Source organism: Tamandua tetradactyla, chromosome 17 (assembly GCF_023851605.1).
Source record: "Tamandua tetradactyla isolate mTamTet1 chromosome 17, mTamTet1.pri, whole genome shotgun sequence".
Taxonomy (NCBI): Eukaryota; Metazoa; Chordata; class Mammalia; order Pilosa; family Myrmecophagidae; genus Tamandua; species Tamandua tetradactyla.
This window is the reverse complement of record NC_135343.1, coordinates 70,638,893-70,655,638: the sequence shown is the minus strand read 5'-3', so window position 1 is coordinate 70,655,638 and position 16,746 is coordinate 70,638,893. Positions and strand designations below refer to the sequence as shown.

Sequence of the window (16,746 nt, the reverse complement as noted above, 5' to 3'; positions counted from 1 at the left end):
ATACAGTTCTTCAACTAATTAGAAGCTTCCCCAAAACTAGTAAAAAAGGAATGACGGAAAGATTCTTGACCAGCATGCCCTTCAACTCTGACAGCGAGGCATCCTCAGCATTTTATGGGGGTAACTTCAGGATTAAGAGAGGACCTAGGTGCCATTAATTCACTGGAAGCATATTATTTTTAAATAACATGACACTTTCTACAAGACAGACACCAAAGAAATTTATAAGTAATACATGTTCTCCTCTTTCATGGATTACCTTCCAAATTTAGAGATTAACAGAGCTTTTGGAAAGAGGGAAATCTTTAATAAACCTATGCATAATGCATAAAATATCCCAAAGGAAAGCTCATTTTACAACTAGAGACAATTGTGTTATCTACTTTCAGAAAATCTCAAGTCCATAACCACGTATCTCACTACCCTGACCTTCCCATGTTCTGAAAATCACACAGGCAGTTTTCTTTTTTTCATAATAGAGGGGCGACAGCAGTAACAAGAATTCAGCTCAGAGAAGATTCCATTTGAATATCAGGTTTGCTTCTTATTTACAGTTTCCGAAACACTTTTAAACAAGTACAGCCCATACTTAAGGCCAAGTAAAACCTGACCCAGTAAGGCTATTAATCAGTTTTCTACCACATGAACAACAGCTAAGAAAGAGGCTGGCTAGGCAGATGCATTTCAAAGGTTCCTGGCGGGGACTGCACACAGCTTCCCGCGGGCTCTACCCTGCCCTGACTAAGGCAGACTCTGCAGAGGCGAGGCCCAGGCATCCGCGGTTTTTGAAAGCTCCCCAAGTGACCCTGCCAGGCAGCCAAAGCAGAGTAGCCTCAGGCCAGAGGAAGGAGGCAGGAAGGAGGATCGCTCCTCGGAGAGGGCCCTGGGCCACCAGCAATCCCCAGTGCCTCAAAGACAGAGCAAGCCCAGCCCTGCCGGGCACTGAAAGCGGTGGAAATGGGGGAGTGTAGGTTGTATACAGGCAACCAGAATAAAACAATCTAAAAACTCCATCTATGAGCCCAATTAGGCAAGGAAAATCATTACCCTGCCCTCTACGTGGGACATGACATTCATGTCCCCAACAACATGGGGCGAGACTCCAGGAGATGCGTCTGGCCCTGGAAAAGAAGTGTAATAAAATAAGGCATCAGTGGCCAAGAGAGTTCAAATAGAATCAAGGCTATTCTGGAGGCTACCCCTATGCAAGCTTCAGTTAGCTAGTGCTAATTGCCATGGTTTGCTAAACCCTAAGGAAGAGTCACTTCTGTTGACTCTTTTACACCCAGGGCTCAAACTGACTCCATAAAGGTTTCATGCACTAAATTTGCTTTCCTCGAACCTGTAATTCCTGGAGGGTTCCCTAGGGCACATAAATCCTGAAACCCAGAGGGACCAGCCTCTCCAGGATTATCAGTTAATTGCATCCCCCTATCCTTTAGCTTCGACAACCCTTCTCAACATGAAAATGTCAAGATAGGCATTGGTCAAAGATCCGTACAGATTGGGAGAATGATCAAAGGAGGAGGACAGAGACCTGGGTTCAATTCCTGGAGCCTGCCCATGCCCAAAAAAAATTTTAAAAGGAGAAGGAGGAGGAGGTATAACAGAGAAAATGGGATTTAATAAACGATTATAGCTGCTCCATTACTATATTAATATTCCTTCTCCAGTCTCCAGTGCATTGGAGTAGTTAGAAGGAAATATCTGAGAAGGTGGAATGGTAGCCTATGACAAACTCTGAAATCTGTTCCGTAAGTACTTGTTGAAGTGCACTTTGAAAATTATCGCTTTTTTCTTTCTTTGCTTTGTATATAGATTATATTTTGCAATAGCAAAATGCTTAAAAAAAATCTAACTGCCAACACATTTGTGACAAAGGTACTAAGGTGATGTAAAATTCAGGGAAAACTGTATGGGAAGGGGCGGGGGGCAAATGGGAACTGTAGCTTTCATATAATTTTTCTGTAAACCTACAATTTCTTTAGTTTAAAAACAACAACAACAAAATCCCCACCCCCTCATGGATACTTTTCTTGGGTAACAAACAAAGATACTAGAGCTGAGCACGGAAGTGAAAATCTTAATGTTCAGTTTAAGAAAGTAAACCCCCTCTGACTACTAAATGTATCCATGCCACACACATGACGTTAATTCAGTCTGGCCACTTGCAGGGCAGTTCCATTCCTTGGGGAGACTGAAGGACCACAGAGATGAAGCGACTTGTTTAATGAGAGGATTTGAGCCCTGGTCTGTGGATTTCCAAACCTACGTTCAATCTGCTCTTACTGCGGTAGGTGTAAACCTGTATCAGGCTTATTCCAACCTAGAAAATCTATGATTCTAGGACAGGTGAGAATACACAGTTTCTGTGCACCTAGGATTGTTCCCTGGCAAGAGCAATGAGTCTTAAACCTATCCTCAGTGACAGAAGCAACCAAGAATATAAACGCTTCCCAAGGCTAGCCAGGCAACAGCCACTCTACTCCAGGGACCGGGCTTCAGGAGCCACCAATCAGCAAAGCTCACTGGAGCAACCACACATGCCCAGAGGGTCACCCAGTCCCCAGACTCTTCACTTCCGAGAATCCCTTGATGCCCAGAAAAGTACTTCCCGAAACCCTTTAGAAGAGCAGCTCTTTCCTTTGCTCAGGAGACTACGACTCACTGGCACACCTCTCCCACAGCTGGCAGCCACTGCTCTCAGCTTTCTGTCTTGGGTACTGAGTTGTGGTCTCTCCTTAGACACAGCATCTGAAAGGGTGGTCAGGCCCCATCACTGGCCAGCAGTATGGCCGTGGACTAATCACCTCTCTTAGGGTCTGAATGTCCTTGCCTGAAAAATGTTGAGTCCTCTTCTAGCTCCCTCAGTCATGAAGCAGCCCACTAGCTGCGAGCCAAGGTTGCTGCCCTCACAGACCACAAAATCATTGCTTAAGAACAATCATATAAAACCCTGTGTCTGATGCTCCTTTTATCTCGGCATGGACAGATGAGTAAAAAGCCATGGATAAGAAATAAACAAATAATAGGGGGAACAAAGGTTAAAATAAATTGAGTAGATTGAAATACTAGTGGTCAATAAGAGGGAGGGGTATAGGGTAGGGCACACATGAGTTTTTTCTTCTTTCTTTTTTATTTCTTTTGCTGGAGAGAAGCAGATGTTCAAAAAAATGATCCTGGTGGTGAATACACAACTATGTGATGATATTGTGAAACACTGATTATAACCATGTCAAGAATGTTTATATGTTTGCTTGTTGGTTACGATAAAAATATTGAAAAAAAAAGAGAACAAATAAATAAACAGATAAATAAATGTACAAGGGACAGAAGGGGAGTTGAAAGGAGGCAGTGGGGGTGGCTGGCTTCCAAGTAAATGGTGCAGGCCACTGCTGCCCTAGGACCTGAGAAGAAAGGACAGTTAACCACGGCTTGAAGAGCAAGGAAAGGGCAAGACCACTGGTGAAGGTCTTGAAAGACCCGTTTGGAAAGACAGAGCAGCTGGAGGAGGGCATTGCCAGCAAAGAAGTTGTAAGCAAGCAAGATCCAGATGGAAGAAATACATCATGAAGCAAAAGCATGATGACATGCCTATGAGAACAATTAAAAATAAATAATATGGGCAGGCCACGGTGGCTCAGCAGGCAAGAATGCTCGCCTGCCATGCCAGAGGACCCGGGTTTGATTCCCAGTGCCTGCCCATGTAAAAAATAAAAAAATAAAAAATAAAATACTTATTGGTGGATGGTTTCTTTTTTAAAGCCATTTCACTAAGAAATAATTTATTAGAGAACTCAAGCTTTATTTGTTCCCAGCCAAGGTGTGCTGCGCCTCTTCGTTCCATCACTCTGCGTTCCTGCAGATGTTGGGTCTTCCTTCTGTCTGTTAATACAGGTTGGAAAGGTTGGCTGGAAGCTGTCCTGGAGGATCTTGTATGTTGGGCAAGAGCTGAGGTTCTAGCCCTTTTCTGGGTCTTAGATAACTGTGTCTTAGTAGCTCACTGGGGCACATATGTTATCTTTGGTTAAGCCTAATTTGCGGTGCCATACAGGATTAACTGCAAAAGGACGAGACTGGAGATGAATGAAGATCGGTTCACAATAAAACTAGACATTCAAATGGACTTAAATTTCTAATACTGAAAAGCCTCAACAGATGATGGTCTGAAAAAGTACATTCTAAGAGACGACTGAAATTTTAAGCCAGAGATGAGTTCTAAGTTAGTGTAAGATAAAAATCATAGAGGTCATGGCCAAAGAAAATGCATGTATACCTCAGCAGCTTATATAACTGCAACTACAGCAAGTTAAGTCAATCAGGTCTGGCCTGCAGACAGAATAGCCACATACTTATTATAATGTGTGATATAATCAGACCACACCTTATACATCATATTACTCCTCTAAAAGCTTAGCAAGTACTCCAAATTATGCTGAATAAAAGAGACTTTCTTGCTTTCTCAAGTCTTAAGGAGGAGAGATTAAAAAGAAAACAAACAGAGTAACACAAAACTTTCTTCACTCCACAGTTTTCACTAACTCCTACAATAATCACCCCACACAATCCTAGGACTCTATTTTCTTTTTTTAAAAGGACCCTGTTAGTAAGTGTATTCTGCTAAATTCCATACTGTGTCTAATATCCAGTGTTCCTACCCCACCCACAACAGGTCCCAGGGACCGGGCTGTGGCACTTGGTCCTGACGGCAAACAGACGAGGTGAGTCGACAGTCTAAGCTTAGTTGAACCGATGGGCTCCAGTTACTCTGTAAAATGGGAGTGACTCACCCTAGCTAAACAAGGCACTTCTGATCCTCAAGAGAAACACTAATGGAGTGTTTAAGAGTGTGGGGCTGGCTGTCCTACAGACGTGGGCTGGGGTCCTGGAACCCCAACTTCCTCTATGAAACGGGGATAACACCAGCACCTACCTTAGGAAGCTGTAAAGAGACCACTTAACCTTCCGCCAGGCAGAGAACAAACCCTCAGGAGCGGGAGCATGCACTCTGCACAAGCAGTTATGTCAAGCCCCGGCCAGCAGAGCTCCTTAAAACCCTTACAAACACCCTGGGCTCTGTCTAAGACTCTATAAATGTTTTACCCGGTAAGTTTATTTTTTCAGGAACTTAAGGCCTCCGGATGGCTCCTATGCCAGGTGAGCCCTGAAACCCAGAGGTACCAGGCTTAAATATAAAATCTTTACATTTAAGGTAATTATATTAAATATAATTTTATAAATATAAAGTATACTTGGATTCCTTCATTCTTGCAGCCTGAATAAGTGCTCACTACCTGCCAGACATTCTTCCCAGGTGCCAGGGGCTCCTGGTGAGCAGCTCTGACCTGGGGCTTGCTTTTCGGTCACGGAAGCACTAGCACACTTGGCGATTTCTCCCTGACACCTTCCCTGACCCAGATGGTCTCACCGTCCCATGCCCTCCTCTTCAGTGGTCACGCAGTACGCAGCCCACTGCTTTATTTTCTGATGAGCACTCATCCCCACCTGAGATGACCTTACTCCTTTACTGTCCAGCAGATCCAGTAGCTAAGGCTTCAGCCACCTGGCTGAACGGGATGCTCAAGGATAAGGCACATGATGAGTCAAGATGGGTAGACACCTGCCCACCCACACTTCTCCTGGCCAAGCAGGCTGGCGGCCACAGTGGAGTTCAGAGCCTCAAAGAAACTGTCAATCCCACTTTACAATATGAATCTTGGAGGGAGGGAGGATGATTTCTTGAACTTAATTAAAAATAAACAGGGGGTGCGAGGGTAGTTCACTGGTAGAATTCTCGCCTGCCATGCGGGAGACCAAGATTCGATTCCCAGCCCACGCCCTTCCCAAACAAGGAAATCAACCAGCCAACAACCAACAACTCAACAAACGGTGCAGCAATAGCAAGACACTCACACGGAAAATAGAATGAAATGTGACCCTGCCATACAGCATCAATAAAAAAAATCTACATATATAAACAAACACAGAGGGATAGAGATAAAACAAGTTTCCCATTTAAATTTTACTTCAAATTTCAGAAAAATACTTATGTGTACACGCGTATACAGAAATACCTAAATCAGTATGTCCACGATTGAATAATTAGTGTACAGAGGAAGTGGGACCAAAAATAAAGTGAGATTATGTGAAAACAAAATTGTCATCGCTAGGTTGATTTTTAACGCCAAGTTTGAATTACTCAAATAATATAATCTATTTCACTATGAATAATTAGGATTTTTTTTTTCTGTGAAGTATTTCATATCTTCAGGGAGAAAAAAATTCCAATTAATATGGAAACTCACTCAAATGCAGGCTTTTTGTAAGCATGGTAAGCTAAATAACAGTCCCCCAAAGAAGTCTACGCCCTCATCCCCAGAGCCTGTGAACATGCTGGTTTACAAGGCAAAGGGCAGCTGTGGATGGAATGAGTTTGCTAATTGGCTGACCATGAGAGGGGCGATTGTGCTGGGTCATCTGGTGGGCCCCATGTAATGAGAAAGGCCCTGGTAAGTGGTAGAGGGAGGCAGACCCTGCAGAGAGAGAGCTGAAGATCTCTCAGTGACCCTGTGGGCTGTGATGGTGAAGCAATAGGCCACCTTGATTTCAGCCCAGAGAGACCTGCCTGGGACCTGGGACCTCCCAAACTGTAAGACAATATGCGAGTGCTGTGTTAGTGCAAACCCACTATCATTGCATAGGAAACTAATGCAATGAGTAATTATTCTGAGATTAGTACTCCCAACAAAGGAATTTATTCTAGGTTTTCCCATTTATGACAATGCTTCTCTTACCCCCTTGGAGTATGTTTGTAAATATTTTAAATGGTACATTTACATTAAGGAGATCTACTCAAGAAAGTCTCAGAAGTTAACTAAAATACCATATAAATTCTTATTAAAATTTCAATTGTTTCAGATAAAGAACTTGCCAAATGCCAACTAATGTGACAGGAGTTGGCAGGAACCGATGGTGCCCTGGGGAGGCAGGGGACAACACAAAGGCCAGTCGGTGGCTTTTAACAAATCAGAATCTCTAATGACAGCTAATATATGTCAACTTGAGCTATGGCACATTATGGAATCTTGCAGCTGTTCTAACTCACTAAGTCAGTTAAGCTCTGACAAAAGTCAAGGTCTTTCTACTTTGCTAAGATACAAAAATACACTGCTTGTAAGACAGAAAGTAAATGATGGAACTGGACTCACCACGCCTTTTTTATGGAGGTGGAGATGCTACCTGCCATTCATATGGCTGAGGGATGCATAGCTGCTGCACAAACCGCCAACACTTACCTTGTACCAGCACAATAAGGTTTTATACGAATTAGCTCAGCAAGTCTGTAGCAACCCTATGAAATAGATACTATCTACAGAAATTGTATAAGTGATGAAACTGGGGCTGAGAGATATTAAAGAGCTTGCCCAAATTTACAAATCTGGAAAGTGGCTGAGCTGGGATTCAAGTCCATTAGAACAGCCTTTTCATGAACGCTCATGTTTATTTTCTACAGCCTGGTAGTGTTAGTTGGTGGCAGAATTCTGCTGCATGGCTGAAAAATAAATCTCAAGGGCAAGGTTGATGCTGACAAACAAGAACTGAATTTTAATTTCATTTTGGTCACGTGCTAAGAGAAAATACTAAGGAAAAACAGAAGTTATCTCCCCCGATCTTCCAAGTATGCTTGCATAAAGGTCTTACTTGTTTTAAGACATTTTATTGGATCAGGGTAAAGGAAGGTTGCGACTAGTTAAAAGTTCCCTGATTCTAGAGCAAAGGGCTAAAGAGCACAGGTCCTCTTGGCCCCTCTCGGTCATCCTGGGGAGCGGCCCCTCTGCACTGCCCCCAGCCACACCTGCTTGAAGGCCACTGTGCAATGGCTTCCTGATCAGCGAGACCTCAAGACACCTTCACTCTATGGGTTATGCTGGAGAGGCCCCCTTTCCACTATGTTTTCAGATTTTATTGGCGAATAGTCAAAGATGTGGCCTGTAGGGCTCTACTTTTCTGAATTTGTCAAGGTTTCCTTTGGAGCCACCTAAGTGGAGTGGTAGAGATGGAGATTTGCAGCCCAGCCTTGGCATACCCAGTTGGACAACCTTGGGGAAGTTGCTTAACTTCCAATTCTCCTTTTAAAGATGGGGCTGGAGTTTCTATGGGGATTGAATGAGACAATCCATAGGAAGAACTTGTCACAGTATTTGATGCCTGGTCTATGCTCAATAAGGATTAGGCATTAATGCTTTAGCTACATCCATGTAATCCTGAATCGCAATATCCATTGAACTTAAATATAGCTTTTGCAGAGGTTCAGAAATAGATTTGCATTAGAGTATGACAGCATCATAAAAATTAGAGAGAAAATGTGCAATAACAAAGAAAGCTTACAATAACAAAGCTAATGCTCAAAGACAGAGCTGTGATGTCATAGGATGGTAAGCCCCATTTAGGACTCTTTACAGAGAGACCCCAGTGGGGCTTAGGTACATCCCCAGCAACCACCTTCGTGAATGAGGGGGATACTTTTCATCAGTCCTTCACTGTTAGAAAGCTGGTCATGAAAGAGCAGGCACTCCAATGCTGCCGCTGTGGATAACATTAATGAAAACAGCTTGCATTCGACCTGGAGAGGAGCTACAAGGAGATGTAGCCAAGTTATTATCAAAACATAAATTTAAAGTATTTGCTGGTATTTATTTCAGAGAACTTGCTGGGTTCTAATCCACCTATTTCTCCTTCTCTTCTGTTGCTGGCTCGTCCTCTGAGGTACCTGAATGTCCCCTGATCCCACCTCCCCATGGTGGGCTGCTGCGCCCATCCACTGTTCAGCACTCCTTTACGGTTCCTGGCCCCAGACCTCGACTTCTTGGGTGGGTGGCCCCACTGTCTGCTGGAAATGTCCCCAAAAACCCAGATCAGGATTCAACATCTTTAAAAAACGATTACACCAAAAAAAAAAAAAGAACTTTACTAAACAGCACACATGTAATTCATGATTTTTTAGTAAACCCTTTTTTTTTTTGTATGCTGTATGGCAGGGTCACATTTCAATCTTTTTCCATGTGAGTATTCCTGTTATTGCAGCACTATTTGTTGAATTTTTGTTCGTTTTATTTTTGTTTGTTTGTTTCCTGGGACGTGCATGGACCAGGAATTAAACCAGGTCTCCTGCATGGCAGGCGCAAACCTTCTTTTATTCTGGATCCTCAATAGGATTTGTTAGCAGATGGGAATTGATTAATGCAAAGAAAATTTTATATTTAATAATAAATCTAAAGTTCCGGGGTACCCCTCCAAACTTTTTCTTTCCCCCAACCGAATTTCTACCATTAACACATCCTTACTGCTGGATCAGGCTCCCCCCAAATTAAACCAAACAAAAACATCTTAAAGTTTGAATTTATCAACTAGTTTTCCACTAGTTAATCACTGAAGAAAAATCATTTTACTATGGTGTGCATGGACATAATCATTAATCCAAAAGACCAGATTATGGGTCAACACGACTCATTAGAGTCTGGGAAATATTATAGGATCATAAATGGTGACACTACTGCTTCAGCTAGAAACTGGAAAGCACTACTTTACACATAATTTATCACGCAAGTCATGAAAGAGTACACAGTTTGCCAGCCTTTCTGCATTTCCGCAGGGGTGTCAAACACTCATTACATGGGGAACCAGGCTGTGAAAGTTAACTGATGCCCCATTACCACCATTTTTGAGAATCGCTGTCAACTGAATAAAACTATGTTAATATAAAGCAAATACAATTCCAAATAACTCCCTTGAACAACTGACACTACTGCACGCTGAGGTGAAAGCTGTCATAGTAGTGGGGTGCTGGGGGAGAAGACAGCAATGGGAAAACACCCCGAAAAGAAAATAACCTGTAAAGAAAATGAACATTGATATCCTTCACTAAAATTAGACTCTTGTTTAAAACACAAGATCTAGTGAAGTATTTCAAGATATACTGCATAACCAATGCTACAAAAGAAGACAAAGAGCAATCACTGTTTCTAGGACTAATACTTTTCTGCAACCACAAAAGCAGTTTTAACTTCTGCAACTTGAACCACCTACTTCACAAACATATAAAGATATAAATGCCGTGCGCTTCCTCAATCTCACCTCAATGGATTCAGCTACCTTAATCGATACTTGGCTTTTTTTTTCCTTTCATCCTATTATTCATGATTCCCTGCCTAATACTGAAGCACACAAGGCTGAATGAAACAAAAAGCAAAGTAATTGTAAAAGACCATGCTTCTTATTATCTGGGTCTCCTAACATTAAAAAATGATGAGGCTGAGAAGTCAATTGTGATGATAAAAAAGTATTTAAGCCCTCTAGCCTCCTATATTCTAGACCGGCTAGAAGGAAAAATCTGAAAGGATGGTATGGTAGCCCATGACAAACTCTGGGCTCTGTCCTGTAACCACTTGTTGAAGAGGGCTTTGAAAACTACTGCTTTTCTCTTTCTTTGCTTTGCATATATGTTATACTATACTACAAAAAAGTAAAAAAAAAATGACGATGCTGCCAAAATCGTTTTAGTCCTTCACATGTACACAGATTATGCCTATATTCCTAAGCATTAAATCCGTGATTTAGACTTTCCCACATGAAGGGACAGGGCTGGCAGCAAACCCTGCGGCGGGGCCCAGAGGTGACCTGGGCATCCTCTGGGCTGAATCTCCACCCGACACTGCCACAGCCAGATTTGGAAAGACAGATGCTAAAATGGATTTAATCCAAACAAATATACATTCCTTACAGAAAGCTTTTCTCTCATTCAGGAACAGACAAGGAGGAAATAAAGGTTTTTCGTACCTGCGGCTGACTCTTTTTTTTTTTTTACTTTTGTAGAATAGTTCTACATTATCGGAACTGAGAAGATAACATAATTCTCCTAGATAATATGCAGCGTCTCTATTATCAACGCCTTACATTAGTTTGATAAATTTGTTAAAATTAATGAATCAATGTGGACACATTATTCTTAACTGAGGTCCATATGTATTCAGATTTCCTTCGTTTTCACCTAACTTCATTTTCTGTCCCAGGACCGACCCAGGATTCCCCGTTACATTGACTTGTGTCCCCCGAGGCTCCTGGGGGCCACAGCAGTTCTCCAACTCTCCTTGGTTTTGAGGACTCTGGCAGCTTTGAGGGGTACTGGCCAGGCGTTCTGCCCCTTGGCTGGGATTTGTGTGATGTCTCCGGTTCCGGCTTCCTGGGAGGAAGACCCGTTCCCATCCCAGCATCTCAAAACACCACCTCTCCCTGCTGGTGTGGGGTCCCTCGGGCTCCCCCACAACAAACGCTTTCCCCCTTTCCATAGTCTATCCTGTAACGGAGACCTGCGGGCAGCCTGGGTTTGAGGGCTGGGGAGCTCTGTCCCACTTCCTTGGGGACAGAGCACCTACATACATTACCTGGAATTCTGCACTGGAGCGCTGTCTCTTGTCCATTTATTCATTTATTTATCCTATAATTTATTTATATCACTATGGACTCGTGGATAATTATGTTTCCTTTGGGGTCATAAGTCAATATCACTTTACTTTGTTGCTCAAATGATTTCCAAACTTTGGCAGCTCTTTAGTTGGCTCCTGTGTCCCTCTGGCATACCCTCCTCATGTGGGTTTGTTGATTGATGGATCGAACACTTCCTTTACTTCCTGGTTCCACAGAATGCTCCAGGCACATCTGGCTATTTCCCGCCTGGTCTGAGAATGAGTGCGGCTGATTCTTAATAACCAGCAGTATTCCAGCCCAGCCCAAGCCCTCTTGACATAATTTCACACATGGATCTTTTTTCACAAAATAAAGGGGCAGGGGCCGGTATTTCTTCTTATGATGATGACCACAACACAGAGATAATTTTAGCTTTCTCCTCTAGCCTAGTTCCCAAGTCATAATGTTGCTGTAGAAACTAAAGAAACTGGGTTATGAAATTTCTGGTATTTGATTTCCATTCCGCCTTCACTCCCATCAAACAGCACATTTAAATAATACCTTCTACTGGTTCCCTAACATTTCTCAGTGTCTGCCCCATAATTCCCACCCACCCAGCACCACCGCTTCCTCTTCTCTCCACAGCACAAACACATTTCTGGGGGGGTGGTCCTTGGCCACCTCCCCTGCTGCCCTCAAGGATCCCACCGGCAGCCAACTTCATTGTCTTCTCACTCGGCACTTTAGGCTACTCCAAGAATGATTACCTTTACTCTTGACTTAGGTGAGGCAAAGCTTAGTTCGGGACACATGCCAAGAGCTCTAAAAGAAATCTCAGTTGCTGGAAATGGCTACCAAAAGTACCAGAGGCGTGTTTAGAAAATTTCAGAAGCGTGGCACGAAAGCACCTCATAAATTAGGTTCCTTGACCACGTCTCCTCCCGTGAGTTTGTCCTCCACCCCAACTTTGCACCCACATATTTGCATCATCATCATATCCTAAACCAACTGCACCCACAAGCTCAGTTTCAGGTACCCCATCGAGACTTCCACCACCGGCTTCCCAGCACTCTCCCCTATTCCTCCGATCCACAGGACCCACACAATCCAGCCACCTTGCCCTTTCTTCACCGTTCACAAGCACCTTCACAATTCCCTCCTTGGGTACCCAGCTCAGGTACTGCACCCGTCTTGTCCTTCAATGACCCTACATGCACCCACAACTCCCTAGCCTCTCTTCTTAAGTCACACCCAAAACCCTGGCTGGATCCACACCCCATATGGGGCAGCCGAATATGCACAAGAAACGCACAGCCCGCTGGCCAGTCCCATGTCATATTTATGACCACTGGCCTCCTATGGGCCCTCAGTGTTGCCTGGTAACCTACGCAGTTCCCAAGTGGACCCACTCTTTCCCTCTCTGAGCAGTTCATTTCATAATCTTTCTTCTCCACACTCTCCTCTTTCGAGTTTCAGTTGATGAATGAGCTCACTTCTTATTTTACTCTCTGCACCTGCCTATGCCTGTAAAGACACTGCCAATCCTTTGGTTAGCAGGGACAAGCTTTCTGGGCCCCCATACCCCACCCTCCTATTGTCCCACAAATCCTGTCCCCTCTCACCTCATAAAGGAATCTGCTCCTGCAATTATTCTTTCTACTTTGACAGGAATGTCCCCTCTATTCTAGATCATTCCCTTTAGCATAGAACATGCCGCAGTAACCTCCATCCTGAAAACACTCTCTCTTGTCCCTCGCCCACTTCAGCTATCACCAGATGACTCCTTCATAGCAGCCAGGGTTGTCCAGTCTCACCATCCATTTTCTCTTTAATATATTTAAATGGCTTTTGACCTTAACATATTGCCAGATCCAACCGTCTTCATTTTACGTGAATTTTCAGCAATAGCTGATGCGCTGATCACCCTTCTTGAAACATGCCTTTCACTTGGATTTTTGGAGACCACACATGCTGGTTTGAAAGGATATATGCCCCCTAAGAAAAGCCATGTTTTGATATAAATCCCATTTCTTAAAGGTAGAATAATCCTTATTCAATACTGTATATATGAAACTGTAATGAGATCATCTCCCTGGTTGATGTGATTTAGTCAAGAATGGTTGTTAAACTGGATTAGGGGATGACATGTCTCCACCCATTTGAGTGGGTCTTGATTAGTTTCTGAAATCCTATAAAAGAGGAAACATTTTGGAGAGGGAGACTCAGAGAGAGCTGAGAATGTTGCAGCACCACGAAGCAGAGAATCTACCAGTGACCTTTGGAATGAAGGAAAATGCCTCCCGAGGAGCTTCATGAAATAGGAAGCCAGGAGAGAAAGCTAGCAGATGACACCGTATTCGCCATGTGCCCTTCCAGCTGAGAGAGAAGCCCTGACTGTGTTCGCCATGTGCCTTCTCACCTGAGAGAGAAACCCTGAACTTCATCGGCCTTCTTGAATCAAGGTATCTTTCCTTTGATGCCCTTGATTGGACATTTCTATAGACTTGTTTTAATTGGGACATATTCTCGGCCTTAGAACTGTAAACTTGCAACTCATTAAATTCCCCTTTTTAAAAGCCATTCCGTTTCTGGTATATTGCATTCCAGCAGCTAGCAAATTAGAACACAACACAATCCTGCTTTTGCTCCTTCCTCACCAACTATTCCTTCTAAGCCTCCTTGCTGGCTCCAATCTGCACTTCTGATCTACAGACACACGAGTACTGAGGCCATCAGCAGGCCTCTCATCTAGCTTCTCTAGTTCCCTAGATGATTCTGTCCATGCTCTTGGTTGAAAATACCATCTACATGCAGACTGCTCACAAATGTAGGTTTCTACCCCCAAATCCCCTAAACTCCACACTTTACACTCAACTGCCTATTGAACATGACTATTTAATGTACATCTCAAATATAATATGTTCCAAAAGGGAACTCTTGATTTTTCTCACCAATCAGCAAACCAAACTAGCCATCCAAACAAAAAATTCCTGTGCTCCCCACAATGTTTCCTTCTGAGTATATTCCCATCACATTCGAATAAAACCCAAAACCTTCATCATGACCCCAAAATGCATGACCCCGGGCTCTTTCTCTAAACTCCTATCCTGCTACCCTCCCCTTGCCATTCCTCAGAAGAACAAAGCAAGCCCCTGTCTTGGGGCCTCACACTTGTTCTCTCTACCTGGAAAGCTCTTATCCCGGACACCCGCACGATTTCCTGCCTCCCTTCGTACATGGCCTCTGTTCAAATGCCACCTCCCTTGCTCCTCTCCCCTTCTTTCATCTCCCACCTCTAAACCACCTTATCTAAAATAGCTGCTACTATTTTAACCTCTCCACCTCCACTGCCCCCACCCTTTTACTGTTTTCTCTTTTCCTATACCCTTACCAGTACTTCATACACACACTTATTTATTTATTGTCTATTTTCCCTCACAGAATGTAACTCCTTGGGACCAGGATTCTTTCTCCTTGTAAATTCCTTGTAAACTTAGAAGGGTGCCCAGCACACATATATATTTGGCAAATATCTGACGGAGTGCGGGAACGAAGGGCTGCTGGAGCTCTTTCTGAGCAACTGCTGACAGCCGCCACCTCCATATTCCCCACACGTGGGGACAAGACGCCTGTGGGCTGTTGCACCCTATACTCAAGACCTACCTTGCAGATGGATTTGAGTTCAAGACACCGCATTTAAAACAATCCTGCTTTTTATATATTCGTTATTATTCTACATAATAGGGCTCTTATAATCATATGATGGAAGCTATAAAAGATTTCCAATTAAAATTTTGAAATTTATAGCATTCAGCTATTTTGAGTGAAAGGGTGAAAATGCATGGAATATAAATATTCATAAACTATGGATCAATAAGGAAGGGTGAATCTTTCCATTCTTTCTAGTGACTGATTAGTGCAACAATAAATGTATGAAAGACAGAAGTTTAAAAAGCACACTGATTACTAAGAAGGCACACCCTAAGATTAGATTGTATCCTTGGCAAAGATAATTTAAATACTTCAAAAAAAAAAAAGCCCAGCATTTAAAATTTTTTTTATTTATCTTTATCAACTCTAAAATTTAATTTAAAAATACACTGTTGAGTGGTAGAATTCTCGCCTGCCATGCAGGAGACCCAGATTTGAGTCTCAGCCCATGCAACTCCCCCCAAACAAAACAAACAAACAAAAAAACAACCAAACAAAAATTCAACAAATGGAGCTGCAATAACGGGATGCTCACGTGGAGAAAGCATGAACTGTGACCTCACCATACAGCATACCAAAAAAAAAATACACTGTTGAACACTGCAAAACACAAAACATGTATGGGCCTTTCCGGGCATCTACAGGACTCTTAAGATTCTCCTGCTATATGAGCACACCAGTATCCACTTACATAATGACAGACGCGGTGTTCTAGTTAAAGTGTGGCTTAATAGTAAATGTTCCCGTCATGCAACGGTGAAAACAAACAAATTCTATCTCTGCACAATCACGGAGACGATTCTACAAAAGGAATGTTGCATTGGGCGAGGGGAGTAAGGAGGAACAAAAGCGAAAGGGCTGCACACAACATGGGTTTCATTTGTATAACGCCCTACACCAAGCAGGTCGCAGCAATGGGGCTCAGGCTTACCAATGTGTACAATGAACCTGGGGAACGAATGACCAAATAAATACGCAGAGGGGAAGAGACAAATCACCAGTGCAGAAGTCTCAGAAACAAAGACACTATGTCCTCAAGAGGGGGCACGTAACATCCGTGCCTGAAGCGCGGCTGCAGAGCCACCCCCTTCCTAAGGGTGGGGACGGGGTGGAAGGACAGAACAGCTGTGGCCGAGGAGAGACCATGGCGAGCACAACAACCGGGACTCTGCAACGTGATGCGGAGATGAAAAGGGCACTTGACTTCTCTCATTGGGAGAAACACACCGACCAACTCCCACCTGAGGGACCATCAGCTTCCTCGGAAACAAGGAAAGTCTGAGAAGCTGTCACGGCCAAAAGGAGCCTAAGGAGACCCCAGAAAGGAACATGGTATCCAGGTGGGATCCTGAAACAGGAAAAAGTCGTCAGATGAAACGCTAAGGAAATGTGAATTGAGTATGGACTTTAGTTACTGATAATGTATCAATACAGCCTCAGTTAACTGAAAAAGAGTGGACTATACTAATGTGGCTAAGCTTTTAGCAGTAGGGAAAACTGGAGTGGGAGGTACAGGAAAACTCTGTACTATCATGAAAATAATTCTGTAAATCACAAACTGTTCTAATTTTT

The 16,746-nt window shown here is 43.3% G+C and overlaps 1 protein-coding gene across 5 annotated transcripts in view; it reads right to left on the bottom strand.

The window, feature by feature from the left end:
• The window catches only part of NCK2 (NCK adaptor protein 2), a 142,134-nt gene that overhangs the window by 45,598 nt on the left and 79,790 nt on the right, over positions 1-16,746 (bottom strand). The gene's annotated exons all lie outside the window — the stretch shown is intronic.